This window comes from Anomaloglossus baeobatrachus, chromosome 8 (assembly GCF_048569485.1).
Source record: "Anomaloglossus baeobatrachus isolate aAnoBae1 chromosome 8, aAnoBae1.hap1, whole genome shotgun sequence".
NCBI classification, from domain to species: domain Eukaryota; kingdom Metazoa; phylum Chordata; class Amphibia; order Anura; family Aromobatidae; genus Anomaloglossus; species Anomaloglossus baeobatrachus.
In genome coordinates, this window is record NC_134360.1 from 7,488,350 (window position 1) to 7,500,788 (window position 12,439).

Consider the following 12,439-nt stretch of genomic DNA (forward strand, 5'->3'; position numbering starts at 1 on the left):
AGGAGCACACCGCCTATTATATGCTCCACCGGGAAACACCGCAGCAAACCACACAGCAGGAGCACACCGCCTATTATATGCTGCACCAGAAACACCACAGCAAACCACACAGCAGGAGCACAACGTCTATTATATGCTGCACCAGAAACACCACAGCAAACCACACAGCAGGAGCACACCGTCTATTATATGCTGCACCAGAAACACCACAGCAAACCACACAGCAGGAGCACACCGTCTATTATATGCTGCACCAGAAACACCACAGCAAACCACACAGCGAGAACTGAGCGTTGCTCCGCATCGACCCAAACTTCCCCTCTTTTAATGTGCACAGTCCACAAACAGAGCACAAAATACCAGGCGTGGGTTGTGGGTGAGCTGGATGTAATGTAGGCGATGGACGTCTTCCATAGATTGTTATGGACCTGCTAAATTTAAAAAAACAATTAGTGTAAAGAGCAGGCCCATAGAAAGCTTTTGTAAAAGCAAAACGTTTGTCGCCTACAAGCAGCGGACCTGTACCCGGACTTTGTATTTTGTGCTTTGTTTGGGCAACATCAGAGGATGCGTGTGACCCGATGGCGAGCGCTGCCCGTTTCTGCACATCGCACTATGCAGTAGCTGGAGAGCCTCAGATTGCAGCCTAATGGCGTACATAATAGAAGGCATATGTCCGCCATCACATTACTATAAGCTCAGCGCAGTCACGGAGAACACCACAGCAGGCACATCTCCGGTATTCACTGTGAAATACTAAGTACAACACTTACACATGTACATGACCAGGCCATTGCCTGCGCGCCGCGCCCTGCCGCCATTAACAATTCAGCTTGTTGGATGGGAAATCAGAACAAGAGTCGACTCGTGGATTCTGAGATCATCGGCGAGCGGCGTCCATTCACCGTGGCGGCTATTCAGTGCCATGATTCCACGATCCCTCACATTACACGATATACTGGTAAAAGCTTCTCCATCTGCACAGGAAGGTCTGCACAAATCCAGAACGCACAACCTGCAGAAAAAACAAAAAGCTATAAAATATTTACCAGGACACATTCTCCCCTCTGCTACACAGAAAGGAGACGTCATTCATTGTGATTGCAGCAGATGTGTGCTGGTATATAACAACACACTGTACCCCAGGACCCGAGACCACCGATTTAAAGGAGCCCAACAGCCGCACAATGCCCTATCAATGTATCACGTACCGCCCTATCAATGTATCACGCACCGCCCGATTAATGTATCATAATCAATATATCACGCGCCACCTGATCAATGTATCTCGTTCCGCCCGATCAATGTATCGCAATCAATGTATCACAATCAATGTATCACACGCCGCCCGATCAATGTTTCACGCGCCGCCCGATCAATGTATCACAATCAATGTATCACACACTGCCTGATCACTGCATCATGATCAATGTATCTCGCGCCGCCCGATCAATGTATCACGCACCACCCGATCAATGTATCACGTGCTGCCCAATCAATGTATCACAATCAATGCATCACGCACCGCCCGATCAATGTATCATGCACTGCTCGATCAATGCATCACGCACCGCCCGATCAATGTATCACGCGCTGCCCGATCAATGTATCACGCACCGCCCGATCAATGCATCACGCACCGCCCGATCAATGCATCACGCACCGCCCGATCAATGTATCACGCACTGCCCGATCAATGTATCACGCACCGCCCGATCAATGTATCACGCACTGCCCGATGAATGTATCACGCGCCGCCCGATCAATGTATCACGCGCCGCCCGATCAATGTATCACGCGCCGCCCGATCAATGTATCACGCGCCGCCCGATCAATGTATCACGTGCCGCCCGATCAATGTATCACGCACCGCCCGATCAATGTATCACGCACCGCCCGATCAATGTATCACGCACTAGCCGATCAATGTATCACGCACCGCCCGATCAATGTATCACGCTCCGCCCGATCAATGTATCACGCACTAGCCGATCAATGTATCACGCACCGCCCGATCAATGTATCACGCACCGCCCGATCAATGTATGTGATACCAATGTGATATGACTGAATAATGTGTGATTAGATAGGGATCATAATCAAAAGATAGGAGTGATCCCAGATATTATTTGACCTATCAATAATTCAGTATCAAAGAGATGTCCTTTGGATAACCAATTTCACTATGATGACCAAGGAATACATGTCAAACAGGTTTTGAAGCAGTTTCAAGATAATGAGGAAGTCACATTTACAGTTCCACTTACCGGAAACTTGTGGTTGGCTTAAAGACAGGTTTAAGGAAGCTTGCATATGAAACTTACGGCTCATTGCAATATTTCACTAACACTATGGTCAACTGTGGTCGGTCAGTTGTCAACTAGCAGGATGTGCAGGAAATGTGCAGGAAGCTGCCGGTGCCCACAGCAGTTTGTGGTCAAGTTACATGAACATGACTCAGCTGTCACATGCTGGTGACCATTTAAACACAACCTACAAAGTTTTCCTATAAAAATACACCGGACTCGCTTAATGTTAGGGGAAACCTTCCAGGACATTGAAGTGTACGCACTGCTCCTGTGATGCAAGATGATGCCATGTTGTTTCCTTTATCATTAAATCGAGTTCCCCCCGATGTGAAAGGATTGCTACAACAAACGGTAATGTTGATGCATATTTCTGTTATTGTATAAGATTCTATGACTATAGTTCTAAATGCCTATGTACCATTAACTATTCATGTGCTATTAAAATAAATAGTATCTTGCTATAAAGAATATTAGTATTCGTGCCTGATTAGGATATCAGTGAGCGCTTCGTAAGTACGGGCTTTCAGCCCCCTTTTTAGTAGAATTTAGCAAGACATAAATTGGCGTAGTCGGCAGGATTACTTCTATAAGAAGTAATTAAACTAATTTTTGTAATTTGGAAATTAAAAACATATATTTGGCAAATTTCCAGATATTTTTTCAATCTTTTTGCATAGTGTCAAAATGTTCAGAAAACGTAAGGATAATGTTAAGGAGGTTGTTGTGGAGATCCCATGCTGGACTGAGGCTCCCTACAATCTTATAGCACATGAATTGGTCAATTGTGGATTGGCAGAACAATGGCAGAATAAGCTTAAGGGTTGTGTACCTACTGATGTTGTGAATGTACTCAGTGGTGCCCCTGTGAAAACAGGTGATGTAGTGTCTTGTGGATTGGCAGAACAATGGCAGGATAAGCTTAAGGGTAGTGAAGCTACTGGTGTTGTGAATGTACTCAGTAGTGTCCCTGTGAAAGCAGGTGATGTAGTGTCTTTAGCACGGCGCAAACAATGGCAGGATAAGCTTAAGGGTAGTGAAGCTACTGATGTTGTGAATGTATTCGGTAGTGTCCCTGTGAAAGCAGGTGATGTAGTGTCTTTAGCACGGTGCAAACAATGGCAGGATAAGCTTAAGGGTAGTGAAGCTACTGATGTTGTGAATGTATTCGGTAGTGTCCCTGTGAAAGCAGGTGATGTAGTGTCTTTAGCACGGCGCAAACAATGGCAGAATAAGCTTAAGGGTAGTGAAGCTACTGATGTTGTGAATGTATTCGGTAGTGTCCCTGTGAAAGCAGGTGATGTAGTGTCTTTAGGACGGCGCATCTGGATTTTGGCAAATGCATATAGTGTAATGCATGAGCGTAATCTAAAGATGCAGAAGAAAAGTTCCCAGATGGAACAAAAGATGATAGAATTAGGTTGCCTGAAAACAGTTCTGGAATGTAATACCAGACTGTTGAAGGATAAATTGGAACATTATCAGAATGTGGCACAAAAAGCTGCCATAAAAATTGCTCAAAATAAGTACAAGAAAAGAAGAGGAAAAGTAAATAAAATCCAAATTGCTCAAAATAAGTACAAGAAAAGAAGAGGAAAAGTAAATAAAACCAAAGTACCTAAAAGTATCGTCCCAGCTTCTATAAACTGGGATCCCGATACTTGGGATGGGGATGTGTGGGATTCATCTTCATCATCTGATGAGGAGGATTACCATAAAGGGAAGATTCAGGCTAACCCAGTAAGGAGGAGCTTAGAGAGGACAGAAAATGAGATCATCCGGGAACATGTCCGGGATGGTCAGGGGAATCTGCAATATGACGAAGATGGTAATGCCATCATAAATGAGAGAACGATTCCTCATGTAAAAAATCGAGTAACCATTGAAGATTACTCTCAGGGAGAAGTTGATAGCATTTTAACACAGTTTAGACAAAAACCAGGAGAAGGAGAAATTCCCTGGTTGGTCAGGGTGCACGATCTCGGAGGAGGTGCAGTGCACTTTGACGCTGGAGACGTGGCATAATTTGTCACCATGTCTCGTGACCCAGTAATTCAGAGATCAATAAAAAATTATTTTGTTGATCATAATGAGCATGGTACTCAAAACTTAATCATGATCTTAGCCCATGCTTTTCTGGACAAATATCCATCAGAAGCAGACTTTCCTATCAATGATAAACCTTGGTATACCTTAAAAGATGGTATGGAAAGGCTGAAGGAAGAAGCCATGACGAATGCTCTTCCTCTTTTGGGAATGGATGATGATTATCTCCAGTACCCATTGACAGCCAGCATAAGAAATAGGCTGGTTAAACATGCTCCCCCAGCATACAACACAGTTATTTTAACCTTAACTGTAGCGCTGACTGGAGAATCAATCGGTGTAGTTCTAGGGAGGATGAGGGAGTTACAGGATATGGGACAGTGGGATAAACCATCCCCTGGAGGCCATGTTGGTAACAGTAAGCCAAACAATCCTGATTGGAAAGAGAAATCAGTAGGGGAGGCCCCACGAGTGTCTCGCAAAGACAAGTTCCAGGCTTTGCTTAAAGCCGGGATCAATAAGGAAAGGATGGATGGAAAGGAGACAGGAGAATTATGGAAGTTGTACAAACAGAAAGTTCTATCCACAAAGAAAGTGACCACTACAAATGTGGAAGGGGGTTCAAAAACCCCCAAGGTAAAGAAATCAGAGGGAAAAGGGGAAAAAACCCCCAAAGAATGTGTCTTGGGAAGATTTTCAGTCAGTTTATCCATGGGAAGAACTGGCTGCAGCCATGGCCACAAAGGTCACAGAAGGAAGGGCTAATACACAGACTGAAGTCTGTGTAAATGAAAGTTCAGAAGGAAGTGATTTACCATAGGTAGCCAGCCAAACCCCCCTATTGATAAAAAGGGACGAACGTCCCTACGTCAATCTTAGCATACATTGGAAAGGGGGAAATGTTCAAAGAGTCCCAGCTTTGAGTGACACGGGGGCGGAGGCTACTTTAATTCATGGAAACCCAGAAAAAATAAAAGGACCTAGAGTAAAAATTGCTGGACTAGGTGGTCAAGTGATCACCGGGGTTCAGACACAGGTAGCTTTGAAGATAGGTAATTTACCTATCAGGGAGTATACGGTACTGGTAGTACCTATACCAGAATATATTTTGGGAATTGATATCCTAAAATGGATGACTCTTAATCTAACCGAAGGAAAATTCTCCTTTGGGGTTATGTCTTGTCATAAGGAAATGCAGATCTCACATTATATCAATGATATAATGATACAAGGACAAGAGGAGCAAAGTGTGAAAGATCAATTGACAAAACTGGTTGCTCATATGAGGAGTAAAGGATGGGAAATCAGTGATGCCAAGGTTCAAGGACCGTCTCAGGTGGTAACATGTCTAGGGATTCAGTGGAACAAGGGGCACAGAGAGATCTTGCCCAATGCCAGACAGAAAATTATTAATTTTCCGGTCCCTAAATCCAAACAGGAGACTCAGTCTTATATTGGATTGTTTGATTTTTGGAGACAACATATCCCTCATTTGGGACAAATGTTGGCTCATTTGTACAAAGTAACGAGGAAAAAATATGAGTTCCACTGGGGAGAGGAACAGCAAAATGTGTCTGAGATGGTCAGGGAAGTGTGGCAAGACATTGAAGGGATTATTCAATCTACCAAGACCACTGTATTTCATGTCGATGCTCATGTCCCTACTAACTCACTGGAACGTTTGTTTAATTCAGAAGCAGATAAAGCAGCAGCCATCAGACAAGTCAGTCCGACAGTTGACAAGGAAAAAAGAGGCATGGTTGCAAGGTACAGCTGTTTTGGCACACCAGAAAGAGCGACACCTTATTCAGCAGGTTTAGACCTCAGTACATTGGAAACTGTCGTGGTACCCCCAGGTAAGGTAAAACCAATTTCAACAGGATTGGGTTGCCAGATACCAAAGGATCATTATGGTCAAATAGCCACTCCTAGTTTAGTGTTAAAAGGAGCCATAGTGGTGGGAGGGGTAATAGATGCAGATTATCAGGGAGAAATCAAGGTACTGATGCTAAATTTGGGAAATGAACCTTTGATATTGATGAAACACCAGAAGGTGGCTCAGATGTTGATAATTCCAATAAACTTTTCTGAAATAAGAGAAGGAACTGCCCCGGCAGAATTAACAATACGGGGTACTAAAGGTTTTGGATCCTCTAATATTAAAAATGTAGGAGCAAAAATATGGATTCAAAACCTCCAAGGACCGCCCTCAGAGACAGAGGTAATAGCGGTCGGAAAAGATCGTACTCTCCTGATAATGAGACCAGGAGTGGAGAAGTGGGAATATGTCCCACAAGAAAAATGTTATTTACGAGAATAATAGTGTATCTTTATTTGCAGAAGGTGTTGTAAATAAGCGGAATCCATGGTATCGGTTACTGGGAAGAGCTCGACAGTGATAAGATGGAGAAATTCCTGTGTTTGATGTTTGCCTCTCTGGTCATTGGATGGACAAGTCTACATCAGGAGGAACCTATGGCGAATAAATTTCTGATGCACCATCACATTTTCAACACACAGATTGCTGGATCTGTACACATTCTCCGGTTACAGCCACCAGTATCCCTTATCTGGATGTCCCGGTATCGATGGAGGAAATCTTAAAGTAGAAAAGTTGTTCTGATCATCTTGCTGATAAAGACACTCGAAGTGTTTGTCTATAGAATACTACAGTACCCATTTCCATAGTGGGATGGATCAATCTTCCATGGTGGCAAGGCAATTTGAATGCAACAGTCACCAATTTGCAATATCTGGCTTTTAAGGGAGGAATTTGGGTACCAAGAAATAAGACTGGACTGACTAACCTGGGATTCATCGCTATAGAGAATATAAAAATAAGTTTTGGGACAGCTATAAATACTATAGATGCTTTTAAACCCAGCTTAGTGGAAAGGACAATTCATGATATGTTATGGCCTTATGCCAATATGTTCATAAATGGGACTAGTGAAACTTGTAGTAACATATCGGGAAATGTAATGTGTAATGATTCCTTTGAATATCGAGCAAATGCCAAAACACATGATATTCAAGGGAGCTTTTCAGATAATATTGCTTTTAGTTTTAATATACTGTACAAAAGTAGTGAAAGTGCAACGTTTATCTAAACAAACCAAGAAAACAAAATTTGTGGCAAACAATATTTCTTGGTCATGGTATGGTATATTCCGAGTGATCTTCTTCTAGTGGAATACTGATGATGGAAAATAATCCCTGGCATCAAGGACCGATTGTGATACCAATGTGATATGACTGAATAATGTGTGATTAGATAGGGATCATAATCAAAAGATAGGAGTGATCCCAGATATTATTTGACCTATCAATAATTCAGTATCAAAGAGATGTCCTTTGGATAACCAATTTCACTATGATGACCAAAGAATACATGTCAAACAGGTTTTGAAGCAGTTTCAAGATAATGAGGAAGTCACATTTACAGTTCCACTTACCGGAAACTTGTGGTTGGCTTAAAGACAGGTTTAAGGAAGCTTGCATATGAAACTTACGGCTCATTGCAATATTTCACTAACACTATGGTCAACTGTGGTCGGTCAGTTGTCAACTGGCAGGATGTGCAGGAAATGTGCAGGAAGCTGCTGGTGCCCACAGCAGTTTGTGGTCAAGTTACATGAACATGACTCAGCTGTCACATGCTGGTGACCATTTAAACACAACCTACAAAGTTTTCCTATAAAAATACACCGGACTCGCTTAATGTTAGGGGAAACCTTCCAGGACATTGAAGTGTACGCACTGCTCCTGTGATGCAAGATGATGCCATGTTGTTTCCTTTATCATTAAATCGAGTTCCCTCCGATGTGAAAGGATTGCTACAACAAACGGTAATGTTGATGCATATTTCTGTTATTGTATAAGATTCTATGACTATAGTTCTAAATGCCATTAACTAAATGTACCATTAACTATTCATGTGCTATTAAAATAAATAGTATCTTGCTATAAAGAATATTAGTATTCGTGCCTGATTAGGATATCAGTGAGCGCTTCGTAAGTACAGGCTTTCAGCCCCCTTTTTAGTAGAATTTAGCAAGACAATGTATCACGTACCGCCCGATCAATGTATCACGCACCGCCCGATCAATGTATCACGCACTAGCCGATCAATGTATCATAATCAATATATCATGCGCCACCTGATCAATGTATCACACACTGCCCAATCAATGTATTGCAATCAATGTATCACACGCCGCCCGATCAATGCATCACGCCCTGCCCGATCAATGTATCACGCCCTGCCCGATCAATGTTATCACGCCCTGCCTGATCAATGTATCACGCCCTGCCCGATCAATGTATCACGCGCCGCCCGATCAATGTATCACGCCCTGCCCGATCACTGTATCACGCCCTGCCCGATCAATGTATCACGCCCTGCCCGATCAATGTATCACGCGCCGCCCGATCAATGTATCACGCACTGCCCGATCAATGTATCACGCCCTGCCCGATCAATGTATCACGCCCTGCCCGATCAATGTATCACGCCCTGCCCGATCAATGTATCACGCCCTGCCCGATCAATGTATCACGCCCTGCCCGATCAATGTATCACGCACCGCCCGATCAATGTATCACGCACTGCCCGATCAATGTATCACGTGCCACCCGATCATTGTATCACGCACTGCCCGATCAATGTATCGCAATCAATGTATCACGTGCTGCCCAATCAATGCATCACAATCAATGTATCACACGCCGCCCGATCAATGCATCACGCACTGCCCGATCAATGTATCACGCACCGCCCGATCAATGTATCATAATCAATATATCACGCGCCACCTGATCAATGTATCACGTACCGCCCGATCAATGTATCACACACTGCCCGATCAATGTATCGCAATCAATGTATCACGTGCTGCCCAATCAATGCATCACAATCAATGTATCACACGCCGCCCGATCAATGCATCACGCACTGCCCGATCAATGCATCACGCGCCGCCCGATCAATGTATCACGCACTGCCTGATCAATGTATCACGCACTAGCCGATCAATGTATCATAATCAATATATCACGCGCCACCTGATCAATGTATCACACACTGCCCGATCAATGTATCGCAATCAATGTATCACACGCCGCCCGATCAATGTATCACGCGCCGCCCGATCAATGCATCACGCACTGCCCGATCAATGTATCACAATCAATGTATCACGCGCCGCCCGATCAATGCATCACGCACTGCCCGATCAATGTATCACGCGCCGCCCGATCAATGTATCACGCGCCGCCCGACCAATGCATCACGCACTGCCCGATCAATGTATCACGCGCCGCCCGATCAATGTATCACGCGCCGCCCGATCAATGTATCACGCACCGCCCGATCAATGTATCACGCACTGCCCGATCAATGTATCATAATCAATATATCACGCGCCACCTGATCAATGTATCACACACTGCCCGATCAATGTATCGCAATCAATGTATCACACGCTGCCCAATAAATGTATCACAATCAATGTATCACACGCCGCCCGATCAATGTATCACACACTGCCCGATCAATGTATCACACACTGCCCAATCAATGTATCACGCACCGCCCAATCAATGTATCACACACTGCCCGATCAATGTATCACGCACCGCCCAATCAATGTATCACACACTGCCCAATCAATGTATCACACACTGCCCAATCAATGTAGCACAATCAATGTATCACACGCCGCCCGATCAATGTATCACAATCAATGTATCACACACTGCCTGATCAATGCATCACGATCAATGTATCTCGCGCCACCCGATCAATGTATCTCGCGCCGCCCGATCAATGTATCTCGTGCCGCTCGATCAATGTATCTCGCGCCGCCCGATCAATGTATCACGCGCCGCTCGATCAATGTATCTCGCGCCGCCCGATGGATGTATCACGCACAACCCGATCAATGTATCTCGCGCCGCCCGATGGATGTATCACGTACGACCCGATCAATGTATCTCGCGCCGCCCGATCAATGTATCTCGCGCCGCCCGATGGATGTATCACGCACGACCCGATCAATGTATCTCGCGCCGCCCGATGGATGTATCACGCGCTGGATGACTTCACAGAGGTATATTTGGCTGCGAAACGCTGCGGTGTGTAAGAGAAAGAAAGATCAAAGACCGAGCCCCAGAAGAGCCTAGTCACACAATGCGACACCTGTTACTTCAGGGTAGCGGGCAGGGGAGAAGCAGCCAGGGCTCCGCCTATCTGACTACTTCCCATGCGACTCAGTCCCAGCAGCTTCTTTATAGCAAGTATTCCTCTAAATCGCTGCAACGTTTGAAACATTCCTGACTTAAATCCTGCACCCCATGTCTGATACATGATGTCCATGGACTGGAGACATCAGTAATGGTTCAGCACTGTCCCATGGCCATTGCCACTTCTCAGGGAACGGACAATGATGCCATATCATAACAAAAGGCAATCCACCTCTTAAAGTTTTTGCTTCTAATCAGGGAGTGAAAACATTCATTAAAATTGAAGAATTAATACAACACAATGAACTGTACCTCAGCACCACTGATATCTATAGTATTAGATCAGATAGACAGGGTGGACAACAGTGTGAGCAGCATCTTCTTACCTCAGCACCCCTGATATCTAAAGTATTAGATCAGATAGACAGGGTGGACAGCAGTGTGAGCAGTATCTTCTTACCTCAGCACCCCTGATATCTAAAGTATTAGATCAGATAGACGGTGGACAACAGTGTGAGCAGCATCTTCTTACCTCAGCAAACTGGTATCTCTAGCATTAGGTCAGACAGACAGGGTGGACAGCAGTGTGAGCAATCTCCACTTACCTCAGCACCCCTGGTATCTCCAGTATTAGATTAGATAGACAAGGTGGACAGCAGTGTGAGCAGCCTCTTCTTACCTCTGCAATTCAGCTATCTCCAGTATTAGATCAGATAGACAGGATGCACAGCAGTATGAGCAGCCTCTTCTTACCTCAGCACCCCTGGTATCTCCGGTGTTAGCTCACATAGACAGGGTGGACAGCAATGTAAGCAGCCTCTTCTTACCTCAGCACCCTGATATCTCCAGTATTAGATCAGATAAGCAGGGTGGACAGCAATGTGAGCAGCCTCTTCTTACCTCAGCACCCTGATATCTCCAGTATTAGATCAGATAAGCAGGGTGGACAGCAATGTGAGCAGCCTCTTCTTACCTCAGCACCCTGATATCTCCAGTATTAGATCAGATAAGCAGGGTGGACAGCAGTGTGAGCAGCCTCTTCTTACCTCAGCACCCTGGTATCTTCAGTATTAGATCAGCTAGACAGTGTGGACAGCAGTGTGAGCAGCCTCTTCTTACCTCAGCACCCCTGTATCTTCAGTATTAGATCAGCTAGACAGTGTGGACAGCAATGTGAGCAGCCTCTTCTTACCTCAGCACTTCTGGTATCTCCAGTATTAGATTAGATAGACAGGGTGGACAGCAGTGTGAGCAGCCTCTTCTTACCTCAGCGCCCCTCGTATCTCCAGTATTAGATCAGATCTTATACTGGGAGCAGATCTTCCTTCTGCACATGCCCAGTCTCCTGTTCTATTTTCACTCTAGCACAGGATTGTATCAGTGTAACAAGGTGGTGGCCATTGTCTTTCTATAGTGATGAGCATACCGTAACTTGTAAGGTATTTATGACATTTTCTTTATTTCTTTCTATCTCTGGAGAACACCTTTAATGTTAGTTACCGTCAAATATGTCTGTACATACCTGCTAACAGACTTGTCTTTTTAACATTGGGAATGGAGTAGTTCAGCTCTTGGAGGATTTGCCTCATATGAAAAGAACCTGGAACAAATTGGAACGACTTTAGTGAAACAGTTAATCCTTAAAACTCGATAGCAGCAGCGAGGGTCCAATCAGACCCGATAAATTCATACAATTATTCCCCCAGTATAGCGTCTCTCAAGCAGGAGGGATGTGATGAATGTGGGTTGAGTGCCCAGAGCAGCCGCTATCCACACACCATGCACTAGGGCCAGTCTGTCCACAGGTACACGGAAGACGTGGCTCATGTATTCACCCTACAGCG

The 12,439-nt window shown here is 44.7% G+C and overlaps 1 long non-coding RNA gene across 1 annotated transcript in view; it reads right to left on the minus strand.

The window, feature by feature from the left end:
- LOC142249057 (uncharacterized) overlaps positions 1 to 12,439 on the minus strand; it is a 57,679-nt gene that overhangs the window by 37,906 nt on the left and 7,334 nt on the right. Inside the window, exons 2-3 of the long non-coding RNA XR_012724983.1 lie at positions 12,118 to 12,195; positions 774 to 1,015 (exon numbers count right to left, since the gene is read on the minus strand). This is a non-coding gene — a long non-coding RNA (uncharacterized LOC142249057). The remainder of the gene's footprint in view (positions 1 to 773; positions 1,016 to 12,117; positions 12,196 to 12,439) is intronic.